The sequence below is a fragment of the Artibeus jamaicensis genome, unplaced genomic scaffold, assembly GCF_021234435.1.
Source record: "Artibeus jamaicensis isolate MK-2021 breed Jamaican fruit bat unplaced genomic scaffold, CSHL_Jam_final contig_558, whole genome shotgun sequence".
NCBI lineage: Eukaryota > Metazoa > Chordata > Mammalia > Chiroptera > Phyllostomidae > Artibeus > Artibeus jamaicensis.
In genome coordinates, this window is record NW_026521886.1 from 963,876 (window position 1) to 982,624 (window position 18,749).

General features: G+C 37.4%; 1 protein-coding gene across 5 annotated transcripts in view; it reads left to right on the plus strand.

Annotated features, from left to right (window-relative positions):
- The window catches only part of CMSS1 (cms1 ribosomal small subunit homolog), a 378,052-nt gene that overhangs the window by 218,108 nt on the left and 141,195 nt on the right, over window positions 1-18,749 (plus strand). The window contains exon 1 of one of the 5 annotated variants that reach the window (XM_053670233.1): window positions 16,867-16,988. The exons of the other annotated variants lie outside the window; for them this stretch is intronic. The gene's annotated coding sequence lies outside the window, so the exon portion shown is untranslated. Of the gene's footprint in view, window positions 1-16,866; window positions 16,989-18,749 lie in introns of those variants that run through there. 5 annotated transcript variants of the gene reach the window in all.

Sequence of the window (18,749 nt, forward strand, 5' to 3'; positions counted from 1 at the left end):
TGTTTTATGTCTCATCACTATTTTTCCCAGTGAATTGCTGTGTAGAGTATGGAGAATGTTGTGTATTTTCACAACCTCTAAAGGTAGGGAACTGCCTTTAGAGTGAATTTTCAAACCTCTAAAGGTAGGAAACATTTGAAAATTTGACTTGCTTTCCACAACACAGAGTTTAGATCTAGAGAAGCAATGAGGAAGAGGAAGAGCACTACCAACAGAGGGAAGAGCTTATGTAATGACAAAACTCAGGTAGAAAAAACCTTAATACTCTGGAAGACAGCAAGTGAAACTATAGCAGGGGGTAAATGGAAAAGTACTTTAGAAATGTAGGCAGAACCAGATCCTATAGGCTTTGGTAAAAAATTTGGATGTTATCACTAAGTCCAGTTGGGAGACCAGAACTTATGAACTATTCATGGCAGTAATTGTTTTAAATATAGTTTTTTACTGAAGTATGAAGTATGATGTGTATATGTCCTGTGATGTTTTTCAAGCAAGTCAGTCATTTCAGCACTTAGATTCCATTCCTTTTGTTTTAAAAATTTTAGGACTTAATTGTCTGAAAAACATCTGTTTATTTTCACATTTATGACTAAAATATCTATTTTAAAATATATTACTAAAATAAGTAAATGTATTTGTACATAGAACAAGCTTTATTTTAGTCACATAACACTAGAGTTAGGTTATTATGATCATTTAATAAAGTAAGGTTCCCAGGCACATTCAGTCTTTTTCATTGTATTTACTTTAGTTACATAAGTAAAATGATAGTCATTCATTTTACTGTTGTATTCCCAGACTTTTCCAAGTTACTTTTGCGTTAAAACATGTAATTTTTACAACAAAATATTTTCTTGTAAAAATATAATTTTATTGAGTTGGCCAGAAAGTTCATTTGGGTCTTTTTTCTGTAAGATGGCTGTAGTAGCACTTAGTTGTCATGAACGTCATCCAAAACAACTTTGTTAGATTGTATTGTCACAGCTGTCATATCAACATGCATTTTAGAATAACATCAAAATTGGCAAATTTTTGCATAGCCATTTTAATATTAAAGATGGAAGAAAAGCAACATTTCTTGCATATTGTGCTTTATTATTTAAGCATAATATACTTAAGGTAAAAATGCAACTGAAACACAAAAAAGATTTGTGCAGTGTATGGAAAAGGTGCTGTGTCTGATCAAATGTGTCAAAAGTGCTTTGCAAAGTTTCATGCTGAAGATTTCTCGCTGGACAATGCTTTATAGTTGGTTAGACCATTTGAAGTTGATAGCAACCAAATCGAGACATTAATTGAAAACAATCAACATTATACTGTGTGGGAGGTAGCTGACAAACTCAGAATATACAAATCAGTAAAGTTATTGGTGAAAATGAAAAATGTGTCTTTTTATCAGAAACTGACTTTTTGGCCAACTCAATATATACTTACACTATACAAATGTATGCTTATTGTAATTTTCAGAAAAAGGTATAGCTTTTATAAAAGGCAAAGCTCAAGGTTTATTCCATCCTATTTGTTTCAATCATAAAATAGAATCATGTATTGAGCAGTATACTACCATTCCATAGAAGATAAAACAAAACTTTTTTTTAGTTCAATGCATGAGAACAGTAAAACATTATTCATGTGTTTTTGTTTTGTTTTTTTAACTAGAGAATTCTGCAGGCCAAACTGAGCTACTTCGGCGGGGGGTGGGTTGTAGCTTAATCTTGGCTATCTGTTGGCTAAAAGTATAGATTGAGTCATGATAACATTTTAAGATATCAATAGTCAAAGCAAAATCAAGCTATAGATAAACTGGAAAGCTGATATAAAGACAACATGTTAGGCTGAAGTTTAGAAAGTCTTACAATATTCAGAAGTAGCCCAGGTGTAATCTGAGAACTGTAAGAAGAAAGAGACTTCTGTCCAAGATAGAGGTATAGATAGATATGCTTCACCTCCTCACACAACCCTTAGAAGGATAACAATCTAAAAACAAAAATCAACCAGAACTGCCACAAAAGTATGGAAGTCCAATGACCAATGACTCCAAGAAGAACCATTCATCCAGATGGGCAAGAGAGGTGAAGATGCCCTGCTGGGGTGGAGAGGATGCATGGTGAGGCAGAATGGGCATTCCCACATTCAAGTGTATATAGACTAGGAGGGACAACTGGGGAACAAGCAGTTCCAGCCCCAGGACAGACCATGCAACCCAGAGTTCCAGCACTGGGAATAACCTCTGTCTGTAAAAATCTGTAGGAGTTGCAGCAGTGGAAGACTTTCCAGTTTCTCAGGAAAGTCCATTTGATGGGCCCACAGGTTTCTATAATATACACCAGCCCACCCATTCAGGGAATCAGCACCAAGACAGCAGCTGGAAGGGTACCAGCTGCCTGCAGGAACTAAAGGAAGTGACCGAAAGGCATGCAAGAGCCGTCAAGTGGCATTGTTCCTTTTCTGACCATTCCCCCACATACAGCACCACAACACAATGAAATAGGTTGCCTGCCCTGGTGAATACCTAAGGCTCCTCCCCTTACAATATAACAAGTCCACTGACAAGTTGAAAACAAAGAAATAAGGCCCAAATGAAAGAACAGATCAAAACTCCAGAAAAAGAACTAAGTGACAAGGGGATAGCCAGCAAATGAGATGCATAGTTCAAAACACTGGTAATTGGGATGCTCACGGAAATGACTGAGTATGGCCACAAAATAAAGGAAGAAGTGAAGGCTATGCAAAATGAAATAAAGGAAAATGTACAGGGAACCAATGGTGAAGGGAAGGAAACCAGGACTCAAATCAACCATTTGGAGCAGAAGGAAGAACTAAAGATTCAACGGGAACAGAATTAAGAAACAAGAATTAAAGAATTCTGGGACAAGAATTTCCCAGAGGCTCATGAACCTCTGGGAAAACTTTAAATGTATCAACATCCAAATCGTAAGGGTGCCAGAAGGAGAAGAGGAAGAGCAAGAAATTGAAAACTTATTTGAAAAAAATGGTGAAAGAAAACTTCCCCAATCTGATGAAGGAAATAGATGTCCAAGTCCAGGAAGCTCAGAAAGTCCCAAACAAGTTGGAACCAAAGAGGGCCACACAAAGACACATCATAATTAAAAGGCTAAAGATAAAAGAGAATCTTAAACACAGCAAGAGAAAGGCAAAGAGTTACTTACAAAGCAGTTACCATCAGACTATCAGCTGATTTCTCAAAAGAAACCTTGCAGAAAAGAAGGGGCTAGAAAGAAGTAATCAAAGTCATGAAAGGCATGAACCTACATCCAAGGTGACTGTATCCAACAAAGCTATCATTTAGAAGGGAAAGGCAAATAAACTGCTTCCCAGCAAGGTAAAGCTAAAGGAGTTCATCATCATCATCAAGCCCTTGTTATATGAAATGTTAAAGGGACTTATCTAAGAAAAAGAACCACAAAACTATGAACAGTAAAATGACAACAAGCTCACAACTATCAATAATTGAATCTAAAAAACAAAAACTAAGCAAACAACTAGAACAGGAACAGAATCAGAAATGGAGATCACTTGGAAGGTTATCAGTGAGGAGGGGAGAGGGGAGAATGGAGGAAAAGGTACAGGGAATAAGAAGCATAAATGGTAGGTACAAAATAGACAGGGGGAGGTTAAGAACAGTATAGGAAATGGAGAAGCCAAAGAACTTATATGTATGACCCAAGGACATGAACCAAGGTGGGGGGTGTTTCTGAAGGAAATGAGGGTACCCAGCAGAAAGAGACAAAGGGGGAAAATCAGACAACTGTAATAGTTTAATCAATAAAATATACTTTAAAAATACAATAAAAATATTAACATTTATAAGAAGAACTATAAGAAGAAAAATTTCACAGCTCTTCATAGCTTTCTCACAGCAGATTTTTTATTTCAGTACCATGAAATGGATAGTAAACAAGTAGAAAAATTTAGAACTGGAAAGGACTATAGAGAGTGTTTTACAGATGAGGAAACTGAGGCCCAGAGAGGACCAAAGACTTGCTCAGTGTCACACAACTAGGGTTAATGTAGAAGCTGAACTTGGAATTTGGAATTCCTATTTTCTAGCTCACTATTCTTCTCTCTACTTTTCTGGGCATTTTTTTAACTCAGTAGTCATTCAAGTTATAGTAAAATGGAATGAGCTGGCTTGGGTAAGGAAAGGAGCTCTCTGCCACCAGAAGTAAGTTATTGGGCAGGAGCTGAACTATGGCTACTGGATATGCGTGTTACTTTGCCATGAAGGAAATGGATTCACAATCCTTTAAAAGCTGTTCCACCTCTAATTTTAATGAGCATAAATAATTTTCATCATATTTGTTTTTATTTTTATTTTATTTTTAATTTTTATTTAGTTATTTTTCAAGTACATATTTGTAATCATCTAATTATTTGATCTTTCTGCTTACAACAGTTAGTGTTCATTCCCATTCATGCACGTTGTATCCACTCCGGTCTTTCCACAGAACCTGGTTCCCCTTTGAGGGCACCTGTTCCCAAGTTGCTTAGTAATGAGGTAGGACTGAAAACCAGGCCAAGGCTCCAAGCTCTGTTCACCACTTACAATAATAAGTAACCATTTTACCCATAATTAATTTAACCTTCTGCATTAGATGAGTATCCAGTAACTGCTGATTTTCTTCTACCACATAAATACAAAATTAGCTATGTACTAGGAAAAGGGAGATCCACGACAATGGAGTCAGTCAGCTTTCCTACCCTGTAGTGAGGCCTTGGAATGGTAAACGTTTTGGTGATTTCATAACCCAGTAAGGTATAAATGATTTTTAAAGTATATCATGGTAAAATTTCTTTACTGTGCAACTATATAGTGTACTCTTGGCTTAGAAGTGATAATGTATAGTTTTGTGTTACAATATAAAAAGCATGAGATAGGATATGAACTCTGATTAGAAATGTATTTGCCAACTGATGTCTATGTGAATAGAAAAATCTCTGCATATTGCTCTATTTTGAATAAGAAGTTATCTCTGGCCATCCCATCTCATTCCCTTCATCTAGCTTTAAACCCTATTTTTTCCTCTATAATTTAGGAAGTATTTTCCCAGACATTAACATTTTTAGACTATGTGCTTAGCAGTCATATTTATAATAGGGAACTTCCAGAAAACAAGTGATTCAGTCTCATATGCACTAAGTATCCCCCTTCTCCAGGGGAAGACCATGGTGAATTATTCATTGTAGTGTACACGGTCACATTGGGACCCATCTGCATAGATTTAAAACTGTGTTTCAAACTTTCATCCTGCAGTCCTATGGGAAGGTTACTAATACCCTTATTTCCTTCACTTCCACTGACCCTGAATTTGGGATTTGGGAAGTGGGATGAGAGAGAAGATAGTAGGGTTTCCCATATTATCATGGTGATTCAGTAAGGCAGTGAAGGACTGACTCTTTTTTCAAACCTAAAGGAAACTGAGAGCCCAACAAGGGAGAAGCCATCATAAAGGACCAGAGAAGAGTACTTAATTGCCCAGAATGAAGATAAAAACAAAACCTGAGACCCACATCTCCTGGCTCCTGTGTCAGTTCTTTTTTTTTCCTGATCCCATTTTACCCCTACCAATGAGTCAAGCTAGACTCCAAAGCTGCAGTCAGGCCCTGTGTCTTATGTGTGTTTGCCTCACTTTCTCCCAAGAAGAAGACCGCCTAGGCAGTGTTGACAGACTTTTGTAATTTCAGATATTAAATATTTTAGGATTTGCCATACCTATGTTCTCCATAGCAACTACTCAATTTTGTCATAGCACAAAAGTAGCCACAGATGATAATGTGAACAAGTGAGCATGGCTGTGAGCCAGTAAAACTTTATTTATGGTCACTGAAATTTCAATTTTGTGTAGTTTTCATACATCATGAAAAATTATTCTAATTTTGATTTGTTACCAATCATTTAAAAATGTAAAAGTTATCCTCATGAGCTCTACAAAAACAGACTCTGATAGAAATTTTGGCCCACTAGCCATAGTTTGCTAAGCCCTGTGCTAGAGGGAATAAATATGAAGTATGAGGAAGACTGTAGGTGTTAAACACGAAGGGACAAAATGTGATCCTTTTTGTCAGATGGACAGATGACTTAAATACAGTAAGGGAAATGACTGATGGGTGTGCGTATGTTGGGAGAAAAGGATGGATGCTCTGACCCTCGATTCTATTTTAGATAATCTCAGTTGGTACTCAGTCAAATTCCAGACTGCTTATTTTGATTTACTCTCTTAAAATTTACAAAAGGCAGGTTTTAGCTGGCCTTAGAGAAGAAAAGCAGATACAAGAAGAGGACATGGGATTTAGAGTTTGCTATACAGTATGTAGAGCCAACAGAAAAGTTTATTAGAAATGGCAGCTGGTGGTTTTTGTTATCAGTGAATCATTGTGAAGTCCATCTGAGGCAGCTAGCTGTATTCCTTAGCAAAAATTAGTTCATAACATTGTAACACTCTCCTAGACAGACTTTTTCTGCTTAGATGTCTTCTGCCACTCTGAAAGAATCCATAATAATGTCTATTTTTATGACATAAAAGCTGTATTGCAATAAACTTTAAATTAAAAGGCCTATAAACTCAAAACCATTAAGGACCATTTTAAAAAATAGTATGGATGCTTACATGCAATGAATATAGCTTTGTTGTTCTGCAGATCAAATCACCAGTAATTGCATAAATGGTAGTTTGGTTATTTATAACAAAGCAACATTAATTATTATGATAATGATAATATAATTATCATTTTTTGAGCAGCTGTCCGCTGCTACCTGAATACATTATCTCATTTATTCCCACAACAACCCAGCAAGGTAGGTGTGACTCTCCTGTTGAAGATGAAATTGAGGCCCAGTCGCACACACTAAGTAACAGGACCAGCTCTTCCTGACTAGAAAGTTTTTGCTGTTTCCACTACACCATTACCATGATGAGAAACAGTGGCAAAACAAACAGAATTTGGAAAAACCATCTTCGACTACATTTCTGGCTATTATTACTTTATGCTAATCTTACTCCTCACGATTACTATATAGTAATAAATAGTAATTACTTCAGCCCCTTAAAACCTTGAAAAATCAAACCAGTTGTGTCTTTTAACATCTGTGGTTTATGTGTCCATTCATTGCCCGCACCTTCTAAGCAGGCTGCAGCCTTGAACTATTCACTGTCTGAACTTGCCCTCAAAGAATTCTTCCTCCCACTCTGCCTCTATCAAGTAACAACCAATGAAAAACCCACAAGCTCAGCAGCTGCAGCTCTGGAAAACTTCCATCAAAACCCTCATTCCTATATCCCCTTTGAAAGTCACAGTTCCTAGAACTCGCTGTTACCTTCTTGAAGGTCATAAGTAATGGTTTTAACATTGTAAAACTTCCACTGCACACACTGTCTGCAAGACCCAGATTCCTGAACTTGAGCTCTGTGTTAACTTACCTATACCAAGACATTTATTGCTGTATCCCAAATTCTTACGTAGTGACCAGGAAAGCAAATATTAGGATATGAGTGTTTTAAATAGTCAACAAGAAAACTGGAAAGCTTAATGAATTTCAGAAAGTGCTTCTTTGACAGATTGGAATTGAATAAAAATCCCTGTCATGTTGAGAATCTGAGGTGACTCAGCCCTGTTCTTGTTTCTCTAAATTTTTTTCTTTCCACGAATTGTTTGATCAAGTGTCCAGCATACCTGTCTCAGAGGAAACAATTTTATTTTTCTTAAATGTGGAAATGTAGTGCAAAAGTGGCTGTTTTATGTATGACTGAGTGATACCAAAATCCAGTTTCCAACAGCCTTTTCATATGTGAATCATGTTATTTAATCCAGATTTCTTTGAAACCACAACCAGACACGCAGTATGGATATTTGATTGAAGAAATATGGTTGCTATTATTCACCCTGCCATGCTTTATTTTGCTTACATTAATGACCCAATATACTGAAGAAAAAAAAGTAAATTTGCATCTTCAGCTATTGAAATTAATAAGACTGGATGCTGGTGATTACCCACACAAGACGCCATCAAGAGATAATTTCCTGATCCGTTTGTATCACAAAACACTGATTTTTCTAGACTGTCCCACAAATATGTTCAGAAACTTAAGGAGAGAAAAAGCTGCAGCCAGGAGACATGTGCTAATGCACCACTTATTGTCTGGAGAAAGTATATGTTCGTGGCAGCAGTAAGGAATTATTTGGTTTGTATTTGTTTACTCTGTGCAGGCTGCCAAATGTTAGCATTCTGAGTATGCCCAGACATTATGGAAAGAACTCACTAGCACTTTCTCACTAGCTTTGGTATGGAATGCACCTTTTGAATCATTGATTAAAAGGTTGTCATTTAGTTCCAGTAATCCCAAAGGGCTGTTTCTGTTCTCTAAACAATGGAGAAAATGATTTGGAATTTTAAATCCCATCTGAATTGACTGCTCTTGGTCACATAAGCATATTTCCTTATCAGTAAATCTTAGCAAACATTTTTTTAATTTGATAGAAAAATAGATACTTTTTAGGTAAGATGGTGAGCTTAGATTTATAGTGGGGAAACCCTCATAATTCAAAAGACATTGTCTTAAGAAAAAACGTTGATAAAGAATATCTGTGTCAGTTTTTCTAATGGAAAGGAGCCAAGGTTTTCTGTCAAATAAGCAGCCTCAGAAAGATGTCCATTTACATCAGTGAGCAGTATAGATAGATAGATAGATAGATAGATAGATAGATAGATAGATAGATTTGGGTGAGACTCTCTGCACCCCCACCCCTGCCAGAGTGGGATATTTCAATGCAATTTTCTAGTCTCCTGTTTTAGTATTTTGACTATTGGTTAAATTTAAGTGTCAGAAAACAACTTGGGATGTCAAAATAAAATCTTTGTGCATATTGTCAGTAAAACGCTGGGTCTCGTCTCTGTCCAGTTATTTTTAAGGCCTATTTGTCAAACATTATTATATTTTTAAGAGTTGATGTAGCATCAGAAATGTATAGCACAAATAACACCCCTTTTATTATAAAATATTTTATTACAAAATCATAAGCATGTAATTCTATAACATAATATCACACTCAAGTACACCATATGACATTTTAGGTGAAACGCTCAGGTTAAAACTATAAATTATTACACCCATATTATTACCCTACCAACCACACTCAAGCAGGCCTTACTTTTGTCAGGCCCTGTATATAGAAAATGACTATCCACATTATTTGTATTTCAAGTTGGCGTTTTCCAAGATGAATTAACCGGTGGTTTGACATAGAAAATCATAGACATTTTCAAGTCCCATAGACCAAATGTACTAGAAAGTTATGTTCATAAGTGAGTGAGCCTTCTACAAGCAGTTTTTTCTTCAGTGTTAAATGAAGAGGCATTCGCTTTAACCTTACACTGCTGTCTGGTTCCTGGTAATCCAAACCCCTTGAAGTTTTTCACCACTCCAAACTGATAAAGAAATTGAGTTGTAGATGAGGCAGAAACTTTTTTCATTTGTGTAAGGGAGCATTTGTTTCTCGACTGCCTTTAGTTATTTCATTATCGTGCAAATTTTCTTACTCAAAAGAAGAACCCCTGTGACAGCTGCAGCAGCCTCATGGCCACCTGCATTCTCTCTCCCACACGGGATTCCTTTCCCCCACACTACATTCCTGGGAAGCAAGTCCCAGACATCATATAATTTCTATGGATTGTCTATTATGTGATTTGAACTTCGTTGGGCATTGATATTTTACAAATGAGTGAGACATGGTTTTTGTTCTTAGAGATCTCATGAAATCCATCTATAATCCAATGTAAGTATAATGATAGTGCATGGTAACAGACAAAACACTAAAGCCCTTAAACCAGCTCTCAACCTAGCAAACCTAATATAAAAGGAATAATTGTATAATATGAGTTCCTGGAACCAAATTTATGAAAAATTTTTGAAGTATGAAAACTTTCCTGGTTCTATTTGCTACAAGGGCCTTGAAGCAGTGGCACCCAGTAGCAATGAACACACATACCACCTAGATTTTGGCTTCTAAATATCCTTCCCCACTGAAAGGGTGCTCCTTGGAGAAATGGCTTCTTACTCCAGGGCCGATGGAGGAAATGAAGATGAGCCCTTGAATATCTTTTCATGCCAGGATGTTAGGAACTATTCAGAAAAAAAAAATGATGAGGACATGTCAAGGAACCAGCTTGATGAGGACATGACCAAAGAACCAGCTTGAAAGGACTCTCACTGGCCAAATCTGGGACAACTTGTGCAACACAGTAACTAATAATAATAATAATCGAATATAGCTCATTGAATAAAATTAAAATCCATGAGTGACTTCATAGTGATAATGATCAGATGCTACATACATAAGAAAGAAAAGCTTTCTTTACAGTAGGTCAATTAATGAATGATAGAATAGAGAATTATTTTGCAACCATGATATCACAAGAAGTAGCAATGGATGCCAAAACTTGGAAGTAAAAGTGAGGTGCAGGATACTTACATATTTCAAAGAGTACACAAATTACTTATTATAAGGGATAGTAGCTTTAGAGTGGAGAGGTCTGACAGTGACGTCTTAACCAACTGATCAAAATTACATTCACCAGTAATGGAACAAATTGACATCATGTACCTCTTGATTGTATGCATTAAGAAATATATCAGTGATATTCTCACCCACAAAAAGGGGTAATTAATATTAAGGAAATAGGCAAGTCCAAACTAAAAGATGCTGTTAAAAATGGCAGTGTCCTGAAACACAAAGAAAAGCTCAGGAGCTGTTTCAGATTAAAGGAAACCAAAGAGATATGAAAACTAAATGTATGTGTGATCCTAGACTAGGAAAAGACATGAAGAAAGAACATTATTGGGGCAGTGTGTAAAACTTGAGTAAGGCCAGTGGATTAAATAATAATATTGTGACTATGTACATTTCATGATTTTGACCATTGTACTCTCATTAGGCAAATGGTTATCTTTGTTCTTAGGAAATATGCATTGAAATATGCGTAAAATATTTAGGACATGATGTCTGCAACTTAATCAGATGGTTTAAAAGAACAATGTGCATATATAGAAAGAATAAAGTACATAAGTAGCAAATTCTAACAGTTGGTGAAAATAGGTGGAGTATAGAAGAATTTAGTGTTCTGTTCTTGCAGCTTTTAAGTTTGAAGTTATTACAAAATAATGAAATTGTAAATGCTAAAATAAAGCACATAACACACCTATATACACACCATACACATGAGTACACAGAGTTATCTTCACTTTAAATAAGGCTAATTCAAAATATAAAAATCTGAAAATTATACCCATACCCAGATATAAACTGAGGAAGTTTATTTTTATTCTTTTAAAAAAATTGCAACAGAAATCTTTTAAATAGCATCCTTTATCCAAAAATTATAAAAATTTAATAAATATAGAGACATGGTTTTCCAAATCCCTATCTGTAGGTTGAGTCACACCTGCATTTGTTTTTCTTTGCCGTGGTACAGTAATAGTTGCTGTACGCATCTGGCTTGCTTTGGGAAGCTCCTTGCACAGAGCTGTGTATGAGCACATGCTTACATGCCTTTGAGGAGAACCACGGTGATGGTATCCTGCACAAAAATACAAACTAAGACCTTTGTGGAACTAAGGCTCAACTTCAGATTTCTCTCTTCCAGCTTTCTGATAGCTTTTCAGGTCAATTGAAGCCAGGTTTTAGGAAACCTGCTCCTTCTACTAACTAGCTCTGAACCTCTTGGATTTTCCCTTTTACCTCTTTTCTTCTCATTAAAATACAACTTTTAGAAGCATGAGAACAGTAATAAAGTTATGAGGTTATTATTTTGAGCCTATCCAAATATATATTGATTACTAGTCACAGAAGAGAGTAAGATCTTCAATTTTCCAAAAGCTGATTAGCCAAGAACTTGTTTTGCCTCTCTGCTTCCTATTTTTTCTATTATTTCACCAACACAGAGAATTAGAGTAGGAAGTGGAAACAAGCAAAATTAGTCAAATGTAGTTTCTTATAAACAGTTTATTTTAATTTTAAAATTACAGACATTTTGTATACTAGTAAAAGTACAAAATGTATTAGCAGAAGTAACCGAAATGTATTTCTGTAGGGACTGGTTAATACTGGTGGGGTACTATGCTTCCATTAACAAAGATTGGAAAGGTCTCCAACATGTAATGTGAAGTCCAAAATGTACAGTACAGCTCATTCTATATTGAATGCTACCTTTTGCATATAATAAGAGGAGGAAATAATATATATATACTATGTGTATATGTGTAAGTTTATACCAAGATATGTATAAAATATCTCCAGAAAGACACACAGACATAAAACTGTATGCCTAAGGAGATGGGAACATGACATTGGGGCAAAAGTTCATTAATTTTTAGCATTAATAGTTGTTGAAAAACTCATAAATTGAATGCTAATAGAAAAAAACAGGAAATTGCACTTTTACCACTGTTTTATTGCTATAGAAATTACTTTCCTATAATGATAATTCAAAGACCTAGCAACACTCCCAGATCTTCCACTGTAGTGATGAAAACCATTATGCATTTTATTTGATTCAGTCAGTCTAGTTCACTTACTAACTTGATCTCAGAAAACTGGTTAACATTTTCTTCTTAAGTGTTTTTGGTCACAGGAGTACATTCTATGAATGATGACAAGACGCACAGGCTGCAGGACGATTAAAGACCTGAAGGATATAAAGCCGGTTTCAGTAGAGTTCTACCAAAACACCAATATAGTTTAATACCCCCTGGGACGTAGAAGGGTAACACTTATTTTAATTAGTTCATGTAAGATTCAGTGTTCTCATAATATTAAATAATATGTGGAATGCCAGGAGTGTCTCAGAAAATCCAGAAACCAAGTAAGACCTAGGAAACGTTTAGGAATCCAAAGGAGTACAGAAGGGCATCCTCCCTGGAACTGAAATGTTAGTCTAGCATCAGTTTCTTCTCAGCCAAGATCTTAAACAGGATATTAAATGGCTTGTAGTAATTTGTCCCCTTAATGGTTATCTTTGTAGTTCAACAGCCTTCTTTCTAAGTCCACTTGCACTTTATAAATAGTTAAATAGAATCACTCTAGGTTGTCTGAACGCTCCTTTTCTTCCTGCATTTGCCAAAGTCAATCGGAAGTAGGAACCTAAAACAGTCTCTGGAACAGGTAACAACAGTCTATTGCCATTTACCAACATAAAATTAAATAAAGAGAGACTTTTGTGGCTTATCTGTATATTTCATAGTTCTCGTGTTTAACTCCTTCTTTACATAAATTTGTTATCATTCAAATGAAAACTACTCATTCTGCCCATATATATGGCATATCAAAGCTCTCTCTGCTGAGACTTACTTGTATAGTTCTGCTGCATTTTAACAGGGAAAAGTATGCAGTTGTGACAGCAGTTTTGGAAACAACTTAGGTAGCATCAAGAAACATCTGTACCTTTTTTCCCCGCAGTCTGATCGACAAAGCAGTGCTTTGTACATCCTTCTCTACATCTGCTCTTTCCCTCCTTCTTTATGTCAGCACATTTAGGTGATTAATAAACTGAATGGTTTGTATGTGCATTCTGACAGCCACAAGGACTGTCAGAGTTGATAATACATTCATCACCCAGTGCGGTTATGAAGCACCTGATGGGGGCCCTATACCAGGCCACTGTGGCATTTTGAGAGGGTGATGCTGGGAGCTATTTTCTCAGGGAGCCATGGAGTCAGTGGCTGGGCACGTGTTCTCTTGAGACGGGATTATGCATTTAAAGAAATAGTTTCTTTGCCTTAGAGAAGAAAATGTAGTCTCATCATCTTAAAAAGTAAAAAAACCTATTTTAATAACTATTTCATTCATTACACTATGAATTGTGCTGAAAGACCTGTTGTGCAAAGCATGTCTCTGCTGCCATGTCCCACGTTTAGCAGTTACCAAAGTTGACTGTATGACCGCTTACATTTTCCATAGGTTGGATGTGATCACAGAAAAGTGATTGCCAAGGTTTTATTTCAGTTCAGATATAACTAAATGCACCTTTATGTTGCCTGCCCCACCCTAAATCACCATTTTGGGGAAAAGTTATAGGGTCTACAAAATGGTCTGCCTGTGTTCCAAGTTAATTTTAAGAATTACTTTTTACATCTGGTTTATAGAACTATGATGGAAACACTGTGACATCCTAAGCTGTAACAAGTAAGCTGTTCTTGAAGATAAATGTAACTTCATGTCTGTGAAGCTATATGTTTACAGATGATTTAGTTTATCTCCGATCCTTTCGACACTAAGCTTACTCTTTGCATGCATCCCTTCATCTCTGAGCTACTTTTTGTAGCCCTGTTATATCAGTGTTTTGTGATGTTACAAAAAAGCAAAGAGAATGAGGTCAAATTTTCCATTACCTATCTCAACAAGAATGCTAGGGAACCTAGCCAAACTAACTCTACAAAAAATAAAAATTACAGGAAAGATGATTCATTAATCAACAATCACCCTACCAAAAAAAATAGTTGCATTTGGTTTTGGGAGCAAGGAATTAGTGCAGACAGACCAGTTATGGGGCAAAATGGGTTATTTTGTGCCTGCATTGCCTGCATTTAATCTACAAAGGATTTTTTTAAACAGTAAAATCCAGGGAAAGAATAACTGACTTTGTGCCTTAATTTCTCTCAACTTTTTCTCCTTTCAAAATGAAAGTAGATACTGGCTCCAACTACAAATTTATTTTTAAAAAAATAATAGCTGCTGAAAGATACCAAAGGAAGGCACAGACTGCAGCTCATGAGCCATGAGGTTATGAGCCGTTCCTTCCTCTCCCTTCCCTGCCACGTGCTCTTCGTTCTTCCTCTTCCTTGAACATCTCACTCCTCTGTTCCCCTTCCTTTTGCTGTAAAGTCAAGATATTGGTCCCTCCTTAAATTGTTGCAGATCAATAGAAATGCTAGACTTCTGTTTTCTGAAGTTATTCCTAAATATTAAAGGAACTGAAAAGGGTAAAAATTGTGACATGGAGGAAAAAAAAATTAGTCACTGAAATTAGAAAAAGCCCCCAAGCTCCCAAACAAACAGAATGATCTGCTCACAGAACTATTACCATAAATTTCAAACTCAATGTGAAGCTTCATTTTTTGGTATGCTAATGAGAAAACCAGCCAGTAACAAACACAGACGGCTCTGTGACCCTCAGTGACAGATGCCACGCACTGTGTTATCTAGTGTTTCATCAGCCAGCGCCTGAGCACCGTCATGCAGCAGAATGACTCTGAACAGCAGGATGTTCAAAACAGTGACCCAGAGTGCTGCTGCACGGTCTTTGCACACCTCCGACTCACCAAAGAAAGGTCATTTTAGGGTCCTGTCTCATTTTATTAATAAGTGTATTTTATTGTAATTCTTTGAGAATTGGTATGCAATGTGTGGTTTAGACACTATTAACCAGAATATGTAATTAGAACAATTCCAAACATGTTGAATAATACTGAATTTACAGAAGATTTTTGTTGCCCTTTATGGAGAACATGAGGGGGAAATGGAGAACAGGTTTGTTTTATTCTTTTGTCAGAAAGCTGATCACCCAAATTATTGTCATTTCATTCACACAAAGACACAGCAATACAAGAAAGAAACTTTTTAAATGTCCTAATAATTGTTTCTTGTGAGAAACTGGGACAGTTCAAGAAGAGGAACAAAGCCAGCATTCCCAGACTTTGACAGCTAGGGCAAACCCAAGAACTTCCCCTCCACTGTGGAAACATGTCAAGTCCTGCGCTCTTTTAGAATCCTGACTGCACCCACAGAACCAGGCTGCGGGGCCTCCCGCGGGCTGTGCTGGTCAGACCCTTCTGTGCTCATCTCTCCTCACCTCCCTCCCGGGGTCAGTGACAGACCGCCCAGCAGAGGATGTTTTTAGAGTAGTACTGATGGAGGCAAACATCCTAGGTCTCATATAGAAAAGAACGACTTCCCTGTCCTCAAAGCTCAGAGGGGCTTTTTCCAGGCCTTTCCTATAGTTCATTCCTCAGTTCATTCTGCTTATCTGCAGCGCCCCCTCCATACGCACACATTTAGCAGGGAGAGAAGTAAAGATCTGTGTAGTAAGTTTCCCCCCTTAATAAGATTATATTTTGTCTTTTCAGAGTTATGAAAGATTTGTTTCCTTGGTTTTTAAATCTCATTTTGTTCACCCGTATAGCAGCTCAGCAATCTCCAACGATGCCTTTCTCTCATCCATGCTCTCATTTCTGTATTACGACTACTCATGTAGGCCAGTAGATGCTTCTCATGTCACATGTACTATGGGAGGCAGGTTTCGCCCCACCCAGCACACTCCCAGACCCCATTCCTTTCAGCTGTCTAACCTTCCATGCATCCATTCATCCACTTATTTGAGGCAGAGGGACTTTGAACCTTAGGAAATTGACATCCCTGAAACTAATTATATGTTGAATATATAAGGAACCCTTTTTCTGCTTTGAGAGATTTTAAAAGAGAATGTACTTTAGAATAAGACAGATCTGAGTTCAAATACTGTGTGACCTTGAGCAAGCAAGCCCCTTTCATTTAACAAATATTTGTTGAGAATTTCTAAGGGCCAGGCATTGTGATAAGCATGGTGGGCACTTACTGACAAGACAGAGATGGCCATTTACCTCACTGAGTTTGTACCACAGTTGGGGAAACTAGAGAAAAACTTGTAAGTAAATTCTTCATTTTTAGTAAAAATAATGAAACAGGAAGAGTCTATCTGAGTCAGAGGGGCAGGGAAGACTATTTTTGTGAAGTAATATTTAGGCTGAAGATCAAGCAATAGCTAACAGTTAGCTAATCGAAGAGGGAGTGGAAGAGCATTACCAGCTGAAGAGCAAGCAGCTTGCTCTAAGACCCAAAGTTGTAAAGGAACTTGGGTGCAGAAGAGGAGTGACTAAAGATGGGCTGGACAGAAACCCCGTAAATAAGAGGAAAGTAGAAAGATACAGAAGCGTGGCCTTGTAGGTACCGACAAGAATTTTGGTCTTTTCTATAAGCAATGAGTAGCCACTGGAAGTTTTGTGTGTGTGTGTGTGTGTGTGTGTGTGTGTGTGTGTGTGGGAAAAGCATGATCATATTCATGTTTGGATCACTCTGTTGTATCTCATCCCAAAGTAGGTTACAGGAGTGTAGGCCAATGTTGCTTTCCACAGAGATGATGGTGGCAGGCAGTGGAGAAACACACGGATCCAAGGCAGATTTAGGAGTAGAGTTTACAGGGTTTTCGTTCCCTGGGTTGGTGGCATTGCAGAAGGGGAGAGTGTTTCTTGCAATGACTTCCAGTGTCCTGACATGAGGTACTGTTTCCTGACATGAAAAATTCTGGAAGGGAGCTTAGCCTGGGGGTGGAGTGAGGAAGGGGATGCAAGTAGATCCCAAGTTCAGTTTTAGAAATGTTTGGTCTGAGATGCTTGTCATTCATCCAAGTGGAGATGCCATGTAGGTAATTGTAAAAATCGGTCTGGAAGCTCAGAGTCTGAAAATATAAGTTGGGTAACAGCTGATAGACAATATTTAAAGCCATGAGTATGGACAGGATTGCCTAGGAAGAGAACAAGTTTCCAGAAGAGGGCCTAAGACACCTCTTTGAGCCTCAGTTGTCTCATCTGTAACATGGAAGTAGTCACCTGTCTGGGCAAGGAGGTTGAGAGGCATGCATACGGTAGCTAGCCCTGTGTTCAGCTCATAGTAGGCACTCAGTAGATGGTAATTGCTAGTATTATTACATCCAATAAAATCTCACAGCCTTATTCTCTGTAATGGCACTAATTCACAGAGAGGAGAGTGGAGAAGAGTGAATGAATACATGAAGAAATGAACATGAATTTATAGGAATATGCCTGTAAAAACTGAAATGAAAGCATTAGCTTTTCTTGTGACATTGTGTTAAAAACAGTTTTCCTAATTTTCATTTTCTAGGCAGCCCTCCTGTTGTAAACAAGTTCCTATAATTCTTCCCCTGAAAAATCAGGGACCTTCGTGTTTTCTAAGATGGGACTTTTGTACCCAAATGACCTGTGAGGCTACCACCAGGTTTATCATTTTGGTGGGTTCTCATCATTGTTGCTACAGTTGCTGATGAGTTTGTTAAGAAACATCTAAATGTTATTTTGGTAACATTATTTTTAGGAAGGCAAAGCCTTACATTTGCAGACAGCAACTTCTTTGTGAATGTGGGGAGACCACAGAGCTGTAACACACTGCACATGTCGACGAGGCCGTCAAGGCTGTCTGGGCCTCTTGGCATTACTAATGATGATAATGATCCCGCTGGTGGAGGCAGACCCTCCCTGCAGCTGGTGTCCTTTCTGCACAAGCATGAGGTCACTTGGTGGGGAGGGGCAAGACGGAGCTCTGGGGGAGGAGAAGAGAAAGGGAAGAAGCTGTCACATCTGCATTCTTGGTGGAAAAATAGAAGCATATTTGCCACGTGCTTGACTTATTTCTTCATTTATTTATTTTTAAGACACGGGAATGGAAAGGCATGTGGATGGTGAGGAACTATAAAACGGTGACAGCTCAGTTTTCCCCCAAAACTGCACCAGCTATCAGTGTATCAGCATTCACAGTATCAAACTAGTGAGATCTCCCGGGTACTGATAACTCTACAAATCTGATCTCCAGAATTTTTGAAACCACTCAGATGTTCCAACAATTTAGATCCCAATAACTTCTTTAGAGTTCTATAAAAGCCTAATTCTAGACAGCTCACTCTTCATTCT